General features: G+C 45.1%; 1 long non-coding RNA gene across 2 annotated transcripts in view; it reads left to right on the forward strand.

Annotated features, from left to right (window-relative positions):
- The first annotated feature begins 4,037 nt into the window (after positions 1 to 4,037).
- Positions 4,038 to 16,347, forward strand: part of LOC106043483 (uncharacterized) — a 162,221-nt gene continuing 149,911 nt past the window's right edge. For both annotated transcript variants that reach the window (XR_010825210.1, XR_010825211.1), the window contains exon 1: positions 4,038 to 4,122. This is a non-coding gene — a long non-coding RNA (uncharacterized lncRNA). The remainder of the gene's footprint in view (positions 4,123 to 16,347) is intronic.

The raw sequence follows: 16,347 nt of genomic DNA on the forward strand, positions 1-16,347 counted from the left end.
GGGATCAGCTAGGAGCATACAGGGTTTCAGAGTGCCAGTTCTGTTCTCTCCGGGAACACTGGTCTTCCTCAGGCGCTTCTTTTCTTCCAAATAAAAACAAAGCCAGAGGAGACTGCTCCTTAAAGTTCATACAGGTTCTGCTGGTGAGGTATTCCTGAGCATCACTGACAACTTAACGTGATTTTTTTTGATGAAAACAACTTGTAGCTCCTGAAATCATGCTTTGATTTTTTTTTTAAAGTGTATATATATATTTCTTCTTCCCTGACTTCTCATTCACGATGCTTTATTGTGATATTTGTGCTCAGTTTGCCCTCCACCCCGCTGCCTGGAAGGTCTTGGGAAGAAAACTGATTGAAGGATGCGGATTGAAGGAGCTGAGAGGTGCATCCTTAACACCCTTACAGGCAAGAGCAGCCTTTTGCATATTGCTGAGTTCCAGCACCGATAAGCAGTGTTGTTTGGATCTTGTGTGATCTCAGAACTCTGACAGTATCTCCAAATATTCCTGTACTAGAAAACCGTTAAAAAGTACGGGTGCCCAGGATTCCTCACGCTGTCGGTGATGTCTAGCACCTCATCAGGTCAGCCTTGGGCAATAACATTTCTGGTTGTGTGCTGCTCCAGGTGGTCCTCTCCTGCTGGAGAGCACATTCTGGGAATCTCCTGGCTCCGAAATGTGCTTCAGCGTAAAAACACAGGCTTGGCAGGGATCACAGCACTGGGATTTATACGTATAAAAGGACTTAGTATCCTGGTTTGTGAGTCTGATCCTGGAGGTGAGGGACTGAAGGCGCTGGTTATAAGTAGGCCTGGTGAGAGCTTCGTGCCTCTTGCTGTGCTTCGGCCAGGTGGCGTGCTGGCGGAGCTGCGCTGCTGGCAGGGTCTGCCGGGAGGGCCGAGTTGCGTGACTGCCGCGTGAGCGTGGCTCCGGCCAAATACAATGGTCAGGCTTGGTCTTGCGTACGATCTGTGCCAGTTTGGGGGTCCAGCTCAAAACTCAGCAGCAGGAAATAACGCGTCAGGTCAGAAAGCCACTCATTTTTCTGTTTTGAAAGCACTTGCTGGCAAAGAATTGTCTGCTGTGAATGACCAGCTTGAGATGGTCTTTGTGCTGTTTGATACCCGGGTAAACTTCCACCTGCCTCCGTTACCTGCAAGTCAATTTAGAACTAAATTATTTTTTTTTGATACCTGTTGAATTCATGTTGCTATCTAGTATTACGTACTGCTCTTGATACGAAGGGGAGCTGTTCTCTTCCTCTGCAATGTAGAAGGGTAAGTTGGAATTGGTATGTGAGTTAAAACCGAAGAATTTTGCTAACGGTAAAACTACGGAAAAAAGGGACGTTGTCAGTCAAAGAAAAAGGAGGGTTAGGAGAGAGCTGTTGGTGCCTTTCCTGTGCGGATATCCAGTCTTGTGCTTTCAGATGAATCTTTCCTGTGATCTTAATGTTTAGTTCAGGGTTCAATTTTGTATCTTGTCATATGTCTTATTAAAATATATATTGTGCCTTTATGAATATTTAATGCCAAGCACTCAGTAAAGATTTCATAATAGCCTCTAGTAAGCTTTTATAAAACATTAACAGTGGTGTGAGGAACTCATTTGTGTGGTTTCTGTACAGAGCCAAGGAATGGAAGATGGGAGGGAACAGAACCCTTGTGGGATAAGAAAACAATTAATCGATCATTAATTGCCATTAAAATTGTAATGCTTGATTCAGATCAACTTGATTTAGGTACCATTTAAACTGGAGCGAGGGACCCACCTACCCAGCAAACCCCTGCTTCTTACCCTGTGGGGAAAAAAAAAAAAATCAGACCTTTGGGTATTTTTAGGGCAAAGCGTTATTGGTTGGCTGTGAATGCAGTCCCAAGGAAGCACGCTGGCTTTGGTGTGGACAGACAGATCCTCCTTGCCTGGCTGGAGTCCTGCCTTTGTATAATAATGTCCAGGATTAGAAAGAAGGTGGCTAAACACCTTCTGCGAAGGAATTTTGGAGCAGGAAAAATGATTTTTAGGGTAATATTGGAGCAAAAATGCAAGACACATTATTTTATTGCTTAACAAATAGATTCCCTGTAAAAGATTGGGGTCAGACAAAAATGCACATGAGCTGAACCAGCTTTCTGTATTTTACAGTCTGGATGTAATGTGTAGTCTATTTTCTCCATTAAAAGGAAGAGTGTTTTGGCAATTACTTGAAAGCAATTTATATGGAGATATCTGTGTTTGTGCAAAGGAGCAGATCTGTTTCTAAAATTAAAATTTGCTGGGTCTGTGTATGACACAGAAGACAAATCTTGGCTGCAGAATATTTGGCTACCTGGTTTGTATCTTTAAACAAAACATGAGTCCTGATTAATGTTTCATTTTTAACAATTCCTAAGAACATTAAAAAACAAAACAAAAAACAACAAGAAACCCACTCTACCATTTTTCTTTCTTGCAAAGAATTTTTGGTAAAGCCTTTTTGGATTTGTTTCTTCCTTGAAGCAACCCAGCTGAAGATTATATTCAGAGATCGCTCTCTAAGTATCTGCAGAAGTTGCAACTCTCCTCTGAAAAGCAGATCGACTGGGATAGACTTGTAAATCTTCCAGAAAGTCCATCTGCATCGTTATTATTACAATGTAAGGAAAAGCCAAGACGTGCAGCATCGGGTCCCTACATCATGCCATGCTGTGACAAGCCAATGGGAGTTTCAGACTAATGCAGGTTCGTATACACGCTGGTTTAAGCACTTTTTTTCTTCCATCCTTGCTTTCTTTAGGCTTCTGGAGCAAGATGTCTAGCGTCAGAGCTGTGAAGAGGGCAGGTGTGGGCAGGATTGTTCCTGCGTCCTTCTGGAAAAATCGCTGCATGCCTTTCCTGTCCCATTCTATCGCATCAGACACTTAATGGTCACAAACCAGTGATGGGCTATTGAATGTAGAAGGGGAAATTGTAGGCGAACAACATCAGACAGATTTTCTTCAGGTGGCTGTTGTAGGGAAGTTCTTAGCTCATCACTGGCATGGCAGCTGGTAGGGAGCAATGTGGAAGGGAGGGAGAGTGGAAAGAGGTAATGGAGGGAAAAGAAATCTTACCTTGGCTTCACCAGTGGCAACATGAGCATATGCAATTATAAGATAGCTGGCAGATGACAGAGTTAGTTAATGTAACAAGCCCTGTAAAGCATTTAGCCACATTCTAGTGTTTAATCAGCTGTGTAAAGTGCAATATCTATCTTTCAATTTTATGCCATTAAGGGAGACAAGATTTTGATTAGGTACTTAATCTGGGCAAGAGGAAAACAGGCCCAGAGCAAGCCCACAATAGGCAGCAGAAGGGACATTCGACGAAGGATTCGATAAAGGAGAAAGACAGAAATTTAACATAAAAGAGAATTAGTGCAGCTCCTTTCAATTTAGTGCACAGATTTTTATGGACTAATCAATTAGAGGCTGTGGCTGCGCTGCTGGGAAGTGGTGCCGTGTTAGAGGCTTTGCCATATTAATTCTGTTCATTACACCGAGGTCAGACGGAGTGCTTTGGAGAAGCCCCTGCTGCTGAGCAGGTCACATCCTGGCTGCTGTCCCTTTGTTCAGAGGGGTAAATGGGTGAAGCCACACTGAAGTTGTGGGGCTGTTTGTAAAGTGGGTTGTGCTGTGTGTGCATGCGTGCAGGTTCTTTTGCTTGCTCGTTTGGTCTTTCCTTTGAAAGCTGGGTTCTTAATATTTTCCTTTATTGAGGAAATGGTCTTTTTAGCGAGGAAGTGTGGTAGGGTGCTGGGTGGAGCGCTGGAAGGTCGGGAGGTGGTTTGCAGGTTTATTTAAGACTTCTGACCTTCGACAAATTGAGCAATTTGTCCAGGTGGTACCTCAGACATCACCTCCCACAAAAGCGAGGAAATGAACTACCTTACCCTGATGAGACTAGAAATGGAAGCACCTGTGAGTTACAGGTACCTCCGAGCTAAGCACCCCTCATGCCACGCAAATAACACCCGTGTGGGTGTGCCAGAGGTACTGCTGTGTATTACAGGCTGTATCTTGTGCAGTGACAAGGCCTGGGCACCCGTGGACGTCACAACCTCTGAGAGTTTGAGGCACCTGCCAGACTTGTGCCTAGGTCAGGTGGGTAGCAGCTGTGGCCTTTCTGGAAGAGGGAACCTACTAAAATGTAGGGTTGTGCATGGAGGAAAGGGTTTGTGTCTGTGGGAAGGCTGCTGCACAGTATGGGGCAGGGGTGGCAGGGAGCAGAAAGAGCGCCTGGCTCTGAAACCCTGGTGCAGACCTGGAGGTGAGCTGAGGCTGTGAGCTGTCCTGTGCTGTCGGTGTTATCCCCTCTCTTTGGGGTGTACATGTGCTCCTGAACAGCCGGGAGGACACTATCTTAAGAGAAACATGGTCTTTTTTTCTGCTGCATCTTGTTTGTGGAGTAGCAGCTAGGACTTGCACCGTAGTATGCTTTGTGCGTTGGTTTCAGACCCGAGTAAGCCTGTGAAAATCAGGGAGGGGAGGACACTGGAGGCATAAAGGTAGGAAGAGAATCTTGCTTGGCTTGTTCTATGCAGAGATTTTTCGTCAAGTGTTTCTTAAGGCTGTTACTCTATTTCTCAAAGCAGTGCCTGCTGTGGGGCACTCTTCTACCTTGCCTCTGAAGCTGGCCCACCACACTGAGACTTGTGGTACGATGCACCCCGTTACAAGTGCAGATTTGTCAGTCCTTCTGGGTTTGTGCATGTAAAACAGTGCAGTTCTTGTAGGATCTGAACTGCGAAGTCCACGGTCTCTACAAGAGCTTAAAATAGAAGTCACTACTTAGCTCCCCCTTCTTTGGTGTGGTGTGTGGGTTGGGATTTTTTTTGTCACCTTCCATCTAGTCTCCATCTGCACTTGGGCTTCTGATGATTCCCTCTAATTCTATTAAACCACAGAATTACTTTTGTTGTTCTAAATACAGTGGCTCTTTCAAATTTCTGTCTCCTGAGGATGATGTGACGGAGCATATTAGTTTATGGTAAGCTGCAGAAAACTTGAACTCCCTGACTGTTCAATTCATGCAGAGTTATGACAGGTTATGCCTACAGGCTACGAGTTAGGGAAATTATTTTCTGTTCAAACATTTCATTTCTCTGCAACTCTGTAATTCTATTTCTCTTCTTTTCTTTTTTGTCTCCCTGCAAGGGAAGTGCTGTGATATAAAACACTTTGGCTTTGGGTGCTCCTTTCTCTCATCTAAATATGAGACTCGGAAAATGATATGCATTTTTCTTTAATCATAAAGCCATCTTGTTTGCTAACCAAAATCATTTTAGGGAAGTCACAGCTGACAGCATAAAATGCAAAGGGAAAAGAATACAATTTTTAATCTCATTAGGTCTGTAAAAATGTGACTTTGAAAGTACTGCTAAAAGCGGATGTAAAAGGGGATAAGGGGGAGTAAATCCCAGATTACCAAAAGGGCCTCGGTTACATTTTGGTCCTGTACAGCTGGAACCAATGGTGGTTTTGTCATTGAGTACAATGGAAGCAGGGTCACACTATTTAAAACAGGTGGGAGGTGGAGGGGATGACAAAGAGCCTTCCTAGACTGCCACTTCACAGTAAAACTGGGCAAACTGGGCAGATCTACCTGCTTGCACTTGTTCTTCTGCAGGTAGATTTTATCTCTTTTAAAGCTGCCTGCAAGGGCTTTCAGTCGTGTTTAAGAGCCTGCTTTTGGGCCAGCAGCCCAAGTGCTGTGGTCGTGCACCAGGACTTTTCACCTGACGTAGGAAGCTGGAAGGTAAAACTGTCCTAGGAGTCGGGGACAAGTTGAAAAGAGTAAAATTAGCCGGAGTAAGGCTATAAGGATCCCATCGTGGTCATAACTTGTTTCTGTCCTTGAGGAGCTGCAGGTTTCCTGGCTTATCCTCTTTGTGTCCATGAACTAAGCCAGGATCTGATTTGAACTGGGATATAAATGTACTTCAGGCAGAAAAATCCCTGTTGGCAGTTCCCATAAAACAATAAAATCATGTCAAATTTGACTAATTCTTGGGATGCATTGCCAGCAGAATGCTGACAGTCTGAATTTGTCATCACTGGAGGGAAAAGTGTGTGTGTTTCTGTGTCTGTGCAGGGGTGGGGAACGGACCGGCGGAGAGTGAGGCAACTAATAACAAAATGGAGACGGCATGGTACTCCATTAATGTTATTAATAACCCTATCAGGTTTTATTGAAAAGATGCTCTCTGTATCTGAATTTGCCACTATTTCAACCCATTTATTAAAGCTGAAATAGCTGGAGTCAGTTCAGACCATATTTATTATTATTATTTGCTGAATGAATGCTGTGATTATGGGTCCCAGAGGAATTAGGAAAGATAAAGTGTCATCTTTCAGTCTCTTCTCACCTTCCCCAGGGAGCAGTGGAGAGAATGGCTTCCTCTCTGTCTTTTTCTATTAGACTTCTCTCTAATTTCTATTAATAGGGTTCTGAGACCTGCTGTAACACTTGAAAATTTATCTCCTACATTTGGAATGGTGATATTTAACAATAATGGTATGCTCAGAGGGGTATTTTTCTTTTATGCTTCCTCCTGCGTCTTCCAGAGCCGGACATCGATTCCTACAAATTTAGTGATAGTTCAGGGTTTTTTCTGGATGTCTCCAAAATATCCTGTGGGTTCACTCTTGCTCGCTTTTGATGAGAGATAAAAAGCCTGTATTGACAGGCAAGGCCGTGTTAGATACGGGGAAAACAAGAGCAGGAAGAAGGTGCCAGACAAAAGCACATCCAGGTTACCTGTGAAGCCATCCGGCCTCGTGGGTCCCCTGCTGTGGTTTTAGGCAGGAGGCTATTCGTGCTCAAACCTGGCTCTGACTGCATGCTGTTAGGTGTGGAAATTATATCACTGTGGAAAACAGTTGGAATGGGGATGAGATGAGGTCATCCTGTGTAAGAGCAAAGGATGTGGGTGATGCTGAGTGAAATAACAACTGTACTGGGATGTGCTGGTCCTATAAGGAGAACCCAGGGTGTAGCACTGAGGCAGTGGGCAGCAGGCAGTGCTGGGGAGGGATGATGGATAGTGCCAGCACTCCCCTTGAGCAGAACTGGGAGGGAAGGGCCCCGCTGACCTTTTATTCTAAGAGGAAAATAAATGCATTTCCTTGAAGGATGAGGCTTTGTGAGCCTTTCATTGAAAGGGGTGATGTGGCAACCATTTGTGAGGATTAAAAGAGCTTTCAAATCTATGTACTTTATTCCCTTTTATGTGTATCTGAACTGTGCTGTTAAAAAAATAAATACTTATCTCAGATTCTCAAGAAAAGGCTGCTCGTTCATTGCCTAGCTGGAAGTGATTGTGGCCCTTCTTTTGAGAAGCTGCAAGCTTCTTATATTTGTTCATATAGGTCACCAAAATTTCTGTTAGTATACCCCTCTCCCTAGACATTTTTATACTTTGGTTTATTTAAATATCCCCCAATATTTGCAGGTACAAATCATGGTGCCAACAGGTAAATATTGGAAATGGGGAAAAAAGACAGCTGAGTATATAGTCTATAAAACAATCAGCAGCTCTCACGTAGAGATAAGCCCGTGTAAACGGCAGCTCTCACCAACCTGCAGGCGTGCTGCGTCTGTTTAAGGGACCCAGGCAGTGATTTGCCTCTGAGAAGAGGGTGGTGGATGCTCCGATTCCTCTCGGAGCATCCATGTGTTTGAGGAGCAGACTAGAGCTAGACTCGAGCAGCAGTCCCGAGAAACCAGCCCAACCCTGGCCCAAGCTGCTGTGCTGGCCGTGTAATGGCACCGGGGTGGTTACGCTGGAGTGTGCTGGGGCAGCCCGACTCCTCGGAACCGCTGCTGCTCTGTCGTTCACTGATGTAAAAACAGTTGGAAAACGAGGCATTTGGTCGTGCTCCAAAATGTGTGCATTGCACTTGCAGCTTGTTTGGGCATCTTGGGGTCAAGGTTGACTCTGCAAGAAAACAGTGCTGAAAACCAAGCCTGTGTTCTGCATCATTGCTCTATCTGCCGTTTTATTTTCCGCTCCCTGAAACCTCTCTCCTTCTGTTAGTGTTTAAATTTCATCAGAGATGAAGAAAAACAGCTACTGTGTAAACAGAGCGAACAACAATAAGGGAAAACAAACATATATTAGGAGCCTGGAAACATATTTTCCTGCCTTCCTGTATAGGAACAATACCAAGAGGAATAAGAACAGCAGCCTTATGCCAAAGTGGGCCTGAAAAACAAGTGCGCAGTCGAATGGACGTCCTGAGATCATATCAACTACTTAACCTTGCAGGGGAAAAATGAATTGAAACAAGAGACAGCATGGGTAAAACCCTAGAGGAACACCTTGTGTTCTTCTCCTGCCGAAAGGAAAAAAAACTGTCTCCCAACTGATCTAAAGTTTCTCGGCAGCTTCCCTGTTTGCAGAAATGTATGGCATGCCTACAAAGGGAAGAACGTCTTCTAAAGACACTAGTGATGTTGGGTACTTAGCTGGTTCGTCTTCATGAGGCCTGTTTTTCTCAAAATCGTCTGGTGAGATAGGGTGAGGGAAGGCTCTTTAAATGTACTGCTTTTTCCCCTTTAAAAACCTTGGTTTGATTAAGTTTTGGCATTACATTTGTTGCATGAAAGACAGGAACTCCTCTGATTATTTGGATCGTAGAGTCAGGTAAATCAAAGGAACAGATCAAAAGAAGAGGAAATATTAATGAAAATCTATATTCTATGGTCAGCATTTTTAATAGCTCTTGAAGAAAATCAAAAAGGAGAATCAGCTGTACCTAGGAAACTTGTCTGATAAGGATGATATAATGCGGTGCATTAATGCAAACTTCAGTGCTACATGCAGCTGGAAACAAAACCGAAAAATGATGTTCTAAATAATAAAGCAATATTTGACTGTTTAAAAGCCTCACAGTATGAAATCTGTCAAAATTTGACTCCTATGATTGGCCTGGGGAGGCAGAGCACAGCAATAAAACCCAAATCTAAGAGGCTGGTGCTCTTGCATCAGAAATATAACTGGAAGAATTAATCACACCACTTGCGTTTCCTGTGTGACAGCTGCTGAGTGGAATATGGGGAAAGTGGTTTTTAATTTTTGGATTCTTTTGGCTTCTCTGCTTGAAACTATGCCTGATGTTGCACAGCTAAGTGGAGAACTGGGATCATCCGTGCTGGGTAAATTTGGCTGGATGCTTTTATATGGAAGTCGCCGTTAAGCATAAATGAAGTTCCTACATGTGGTTTTACTGGAGCTTTTTACACCAGGTGGTGTTCCTCATCTCAAGGACAGTCACAAGTGCAATGCGTTGCATGAGCAGAACCTGTAGGTGAAAACTGAATTTCTGGCAAGCTTCACGTTTTGGGAAAAGTCGGCCTCTGCTCTGCAGCCTGCTTCCAGAAACTGTACGTGGAAAATCACTGTCTGTTCTTGCCAAGCTGAGGGAATCAATCATGCGGAAATGCAGACTGAGTATCCATGACACTGACTTAGATTGTAAGTGTAATACAATCTGAACATCATTCACTTGCTTTCAGTTTTGAGTCTGGAGGGTGCGCTTAGTCTGTTTTCAACTTCTGTGCACAGCTAGGAAAGCCCAGAGCACTTTGAAATGATCACACGATCTCTCATGTCGCTGGGTTTAGGCAAGGGTGTGTTTTAGCAATCAGTGCACAAAGTGTTCACGAAAGCTTGCTGCGATGTACATGGGCTGCTGCTGATTACTGTCCCTGCCTGCATTGCTGTGATGTATCTGGTGGGAATGAGAGGCTGTGAACCATTTATCGTGGCCCTCTAAACTGAGAGCATCCCTTCCTTAACTGCTTGATACCAGCTAACGACGAAGGGGCAGCAAAAACCCTGCAAAGGAGAACGGAAACGTTGGTAGAAGTGTGTAAGCACTGCTCTGAAGAGTTCCACGAGGAGTACTTGGGCCTAGCGACTCCTGATAGCTTCAGCCTCAAAGAATAACCTCAGTTCCCTCCCCTAGTTCACTCCTCACAGCTGCCTTCATTTTTGAGCTCCGTTTCACTGAGTTTTGGTAGGCTGGTTGTCCGATGGTGTGTCAGAGATGGAGCTAGTATATTTTTAGTGAAAATGTGAAATTTGGGTAGTCTTTGAGCATGGGATTATGAAAGCAGGTTTCCAATGGAGTGAATGGTTTAATAAAATACACGTGGGGAAAAAAAGAGAAAGCACTGACGGGGCATTGCCCCATTCTAGCCTTCAAGGGATTTTTTGCTTCCACAACTACACGATGTGGAAAACTTGTGAGCCGTGGCGATGAGCTCACAGCACACCATGCCCCTAGCACAGGCCTGTTTTGCTTTCATGCTGCAAAACTAGACTGAAGCAACAGCACCAAAAAAGAATAACTTAATCTCTTCCCAAAGGCCCTGCGCGGCACAGGCTGGAGCAGACGGTGCTGGTACTGGTGAGCTTCTCCTGCAGGTCCGTGTTCGTTGTGGCGAGCAGCTCCTGTCCCCGTGGATGTGAATTACTTGGATGTGAATTACTTTGTGCAGACAAACGTTGCTGTCCTCCCAAAGCCCAGCAAGAGGTGCTTGCCCTCTAGCAGCAGCGAAGGATGGGATCTCTCTCCGTTCCTCAGCCAGCTGTTAGCAGCTTTGTATTGTAGTGTGAGTGAAAGGTGGTTGGTTCAGAGCAAACAAGGCTGTGATACTCTCGGACAAGGGGTAGATAAAATCCTCGTACAGGCATCTTGATACAGAATTGGTTAACTTGTGCTGAAGAGCCGGGTGTTTGGTGGGAGCAAAACCTCCAGCCGTCCCTGCTGGTGCTCTGACTTGTGGCAGAGAGCAGATTTCGTTGCTCTTACCCTCACGGATGCACTTGTTTAAAAATGGCTGGAGTGATTTTTTTAATGTAGTAGTGTTTCTCTTGAATCTTTGCAAAGTTCTTTCGAAAGTGTGTTCAACACAGGCCTGGAAAATGACTGAAAAGCTGAGCTCTCTGTGGGGCTGTAGGCTCGGCCCTGCTGCAGGAGCCAATTTAAACACTTCCACGGGGCAGAGAGTCATTCGCCGATTTTGGTTTAAAACAGTGATCAGACGTGGAGGTGCCAGAAATCTCAGTGTGTTTCCGTGCCAGCTCTGCAGCTGTTAAAGGACACGGACTTGGGATAAGGCTCAAATAAACATCCAAGGTTTTTTCTATTGAATGTTTAAATGAATGAAAGCTGAGCTCCTAACCTTTCGAGATTTCCAGCTTACACACTTATTAAACAGAGGAAAAGCAATAGAGCGTACCACTCGATGTTTTTCAGCGTCGTGCCTTCCAAACTCCCCTGTCTCCTTCCAAGCTCCGCTCTGTGATCCTGCCTTCCTATTACCATCGGAGACAAACTGGAGAAAGGAACTTCATAAGCAAGCCCGATATTAAACATATAAATAATGCATCCTTCGGCGTTATTTATAATGCAGTAGCATCACTGTGCTATATCATATGCAATTTCACATTGCCTCTTTTTAACTGCTTTCCTGCCAAGCACATCCTTCAGTAAGTTCAAAAGCAACATCAGCTGCTTGTTTGATTTTTTTTTTTTTAATTATTATTCTTATTTTTTACCCCTTCCCCCCTTTCCTGGTGTAATTATTAGTATGTTGTGCTGAAGAAACTTCTCATATACAAAACATAAAAAGGTTTAAGTTCTAATGCCGGTAGGTGATGATATCATTTCTAAGTCATTATAAATTACAGTACCGTTTGGATTTGGAAGCGGAAAATTTTCTGTATGGGGAAGAATGACCAGGGGGAAGTTAACTAGCTGTTTGAGGCTTGTTTTTCAGTGTTAATGTTGTGCTCAGAGGGTGACTTTAAAGTTATTCCAGTATGATAATAGCAAAATATACTGTTTCACTGGTCAATTGCCCTATGTAGGCACGTTTACATCTTGAAAGAATGCTTTTGTGTCCTGCACATACACACGCGAAATCTGGAATAACAATACTGAGGCTTATCTTTGTAGATCAAATGAAAGCTGTAGTTGAATGTTCCATTTGTTTCTTAATGAGTATTGTCAGGCTGTGCCCTACGCTTAACAAAAGCATATGTGCAGATATTGTTCTGTTATGATTACAGTGTAATTATATCATGTCTGTAATGGATTACTGCATCTGGCCTTTTCTTGGTTTAAGAAATCTAGGAGGAGATTAGTTGATAACTTTCAAAAGGCAGCTAATTTTTTTTTTTTTAATCCTTTTTCTCTTATCCAAATTCCCCTATGTTTAGGTTTGGCAGAACAGTTCTTTTGGGTTGAGGATACAAAATTGCTTGATTAAGGAAAACACTTTTAATTATTTTGCTGTCCATAGCTGTTTGTCTCTGAAATCAAACAAACAAACCAAACAAAACCCAAATTTGAAATAGTAAGAGTTTCTTTGCAAAACAAACAAAAAAACTTCAGCTGGGAAATTATTATTTTTTAATGCACATGTGCCAATGTGCTGTTTTATAATAATTTCATGTTTCACTTTTACCTCATTTTAGCACCTTCTTACTGTGTTTACCCTCTTCCTGACAGCAATGCGAAGTGTGCGGTGTAGTTTAAGGAAGGCACCTTCTCTGGTGGGGAAAATGGTCTATGTAAAGGAGAACAGGGGCTTTTCGGGTTTGTATTTGCTCTTATTTGGGTATGTGGGTGGGAGGAATCAACTTCATTTGTTGATCAGTGTGTTTCATGACACACATCTGTTTTGTGTAATTGCTGCCTGTCACATTAGGGCATGTTCTGCTTTCCAGGCAATGGGGAAAAAGAAAAAGACAAGATGATGTGTGAGAGTGGGCGGCTGCCCGTCCGTGCTGGGCAGGAGCTGTGGGACTAGAGGCCAGTGCCTGGCACGGGGCGACTGGCTGAGAGGGCACCGTCGCTTACCTGGCACACGCTGAGCTCCTTTCCTAGCGGCTGCAAGTTGCTCCTGCTCTTCTGCAGCTCCTCATCAGGCTCTGCTTCGATACGCTGACCCCTTCTTAGCAACTGTCAAGTGGAGGCACCAATCCCCACCACATCTCTCCACATTTTTCGCACCCGGGCTGTGTACGAGTTATCCAGTGGTAGAGGATGTGCTCTGTGTGCTGAGTATTGCCTCCTGCTTCCCACACAATTTGCTTTCTTTTCATTTCTGTGCAGTTTTTTCCCCCTTTTTTTTTTTTGGTTCTGAATTTTAAGTTTCCGACAGACTGTTCTGGTTCTGTTTGCTGAATGAGGGCTTTGTGTGAGATAAATGCCTTTAGGTGCTACGGTGATACAAATAATTAATGAAGGGCTCTTTAATTCTTTGTAATAAATGTTATATGGCATGTTTGAAATACAGCTACCATACAGCCATGTGCACCAAAGTAGGTACAGCACTTACAGTAACTGGTGTGTTAAAATGTGGAGTTTTATTATCAGTAACCTCTGTCCTGCAGGCATTTAAAGTCCTACGATCCCGGGCAGGAATGAGAAAATAAGAGTTGCTGGACAGGAGCCTTCTTTGTGCCCATAGCCTGAGCTGTAAAACGGCGATAGCTTCAGCACAGCTCTTCTGGGCACTGCTCCGCGCTTCCCGGGGGGGTTCTCCCATTTCTCCCCAAGTCAGGCCTGTGCTCACCACGTGCTCCTTGCCCTGTGCTGCGACGGCACCGAGGGCTCTGGTTCATCGCTCTGGCTTTGCGGTGTATTTTGGCAGCCTGGTTGCTGAAGCACTGAGGCTGTAACAAACCACAGAGCAAGGAAGTTACGGTGATGTATGCTGCGTGCTTTCAGGCTGTTAGGATGAAAGCTGCTGTAGGTACTCGTGTGTTTTTCGCCTTAGCTCGTGTTCAGCATGGGTACCCGGCTGTTGTGGTGTGGCAGAGCAGGGTAACTGCTGGGGGATAACCCATGGCAATGATCCGAGTGGGAAGGGGAAGCAGCGAAGATCACACCACAAACACTCGTTGCCTCTCCGGGAAGGCTGGAGCGCAGGCCGACGGGACCCTAGGGGGTGAGGAGAAGCAGCAGAGTTCTCCTCCCCTGGTGAGGTGCCTCGGGCCCTGCATCTCGGCATATCCCCCGTGGTTTTGTTGGGGCACGGCATTAACTTTCCAACGAGCAGAAACCTTGTCGGGCATAGCAGGCTGCGGTAGGTCCTGGCCCGTGGTGTGGCCTGGAGGAGCCCCGCGCCGTGCTGGGGAGGGGGCTGGTTGTCCCCGCGGAGTTAAACCATCGTCCTGGGGGAGGCGCCCAGCTGAGGGGCAACACAAGTTACAGCGGGGCCTTCTGGGCCTGCAGTGCCCTTGTTTTCCCTCGTCCTTCAGCTCAGGTAGACAGCACGTATTTATTTTTCTTTAGCGGCTGGGGAAAACGGAGTCCAAAAAAGACAGGATTTTCTAATCTCCCATAAAAAAAAAAAAAGCTATGGAAATTTGAAAGGAAAGGAAGATGATAGTATCGCCCACACTGAGACTGCAATTATGGGTCCTGGGAGGAAGTGTATAAAGCCTTATTGAGTGGAGATAGCTGAGGAGGCTGCGGGGGCCTGCGTGGTGCGAGGAAAAGGCTGGAGGAAACCCTTATCAGACCTGTTATCCTGTCTCTGTCATTCCCATACAGATTAATGAGCTCCAGGATGCCCTCAGCCATGTTCAGACCGGGGTCTGTTTATCCCAAAATAGAAGGCGCTGTCTTGTGCCAGAGTGTCATATTCCCAGGCCAGCAGCACCATTGTGTTTTATTACCCCATTGTATTCAGGGGTTACATCCGAACTTTTCCTCTCAGCTCCTTAATCACTGGTTTGATGGATGAGCTCCATGAGAAACGCTCCTGCGGCCGTCGCTGCCACCGATCCAGGGTGGATCAAAATGGTTGCTCGGCTTCCGAGCTGTCCTCGCGCCAGCTCTGCGCAAAACAAGGAGGGGGGCGTCCTGCCCTTCTCCGCCGGATAGCGGGAGGAAGGGGTGGGACGGAGGGCAGGGAAGCAGCCGTGGTCCTTCTGCTCTCCCCAGCAGCGTGAGCCTGCTCTGCCCGGCCAGAAGGCCTCAAAGCATGCTTGTGGGGTAGTGCTGGAGAAGGTGGAAGGCAGACTGGGGTGCCCAGGAGCATCCCCTGCCTTCCCGAGCCCCCACGTACCCGCTGGCCTCGGTAGCCCCACGCGCCCGCAGCCATGAACGCCGCAGGGCTGCGGTTCCCTCGGCAGGCTCCTGCTCGCTCTGCCATTTCCCCGGTGCGATCCCGGGGAATTATCCATATCTCTGACAAGAGAATAGGTTACTAATGCACCAACACAGCTGTTTTGACACTTTTGATGAATAACATTCAATACTATTAATTGGAACAATTGCTTTTCATTTAACTAAATCACTAGAATTGCTAAACTAAATTGAAACGGAATGTAATTTTGCCTCGCTCTCCTTTAATATGGGCCTCTAAATGTCTTCTCCCTGAAGAATTAGTAACTTAATCACCTAACAGTGATAACTGTTTCATAGTCCTCAGCTGGAAGGCTTTCCTGCTAAGCAGTATTGCATGGGAGTAGAGTGTTATAACAGGGAACAAATCCCATCTCTTTCCTTTCTCCCCCTCTCGGCTGCAATATTAATCATATTAAAAATGATTCTCTTCCTCTTTTTCTGTTCCAGCAAGATCTTTATAGATCATTGTAATTTTCCCCCCCCCGCCTCCTTTTTGCATTGTATCAATCACTTGGTACGTCTAGCAGGGTGCACAACAATTATAGCTGTCCATTATGTTAAAGATGGATTTCTGCTGTCGCTGACTGGGCGGTGGGCTCCTGTTCATTTTCCAATGAACTCGTCATCCAGCGCCCACGGTGCAGACACTGCGTCGTAACACGGTGACTGCACCGGCCAGAAATACTTCCGAGGCAGGACTACAGGGTAAACATGTGCTTGCCTTTATTAATTATTCCAAAAGGATCATGGCATAACTAAGTGAAAATATTCTGAAATTTGCGTTACTGCTGAGGAAACCTCCTTTCTGGGGGCGTTAATCACTCAACTGAGCCTCTAAAATTCTGTCAAGTTTAACTTTCCCCTATAGCCTTTACATCCTGCTTGTCTATCTCTGGCCATAATGGTGTTGATAGCTGTTTTACTACTTATTCTTTGAATTTTTCTTTTACTTGTTCTATTACTACACAAAACTAACGTTGTGATGTTGGCTTTTTCAGCATTATTTCATGATAAAATGTTTCTGTGTAGCTTAAGTTTACCTGGCTTAATAACTTAGCTAAAGAGCATGTCCTGTGGCCAGGAGAGTCCCTCATCTTGAGGCAAGTTGAAAGCGGGATTGAGAGGGGAAGCCTTTCGTTAGTAGGTAGCACTTGCACGGTTTTTATTTGGTCT

This window comes from Anser cygnoides, chromosome 16 (assembly GCF_040182565.1).
Source record: "Anser cygnoides isolate HZ-2024a breed goose chromosome 16, Taihu_goose_T2T_genome, whole genome shotgun sequence".
Classification (NCBI taxonomy): Eukaryota; Metazoa; Chordata; class Aves; order Anseriformes; family Anatidae; genus Anser; species Anser cygnoides.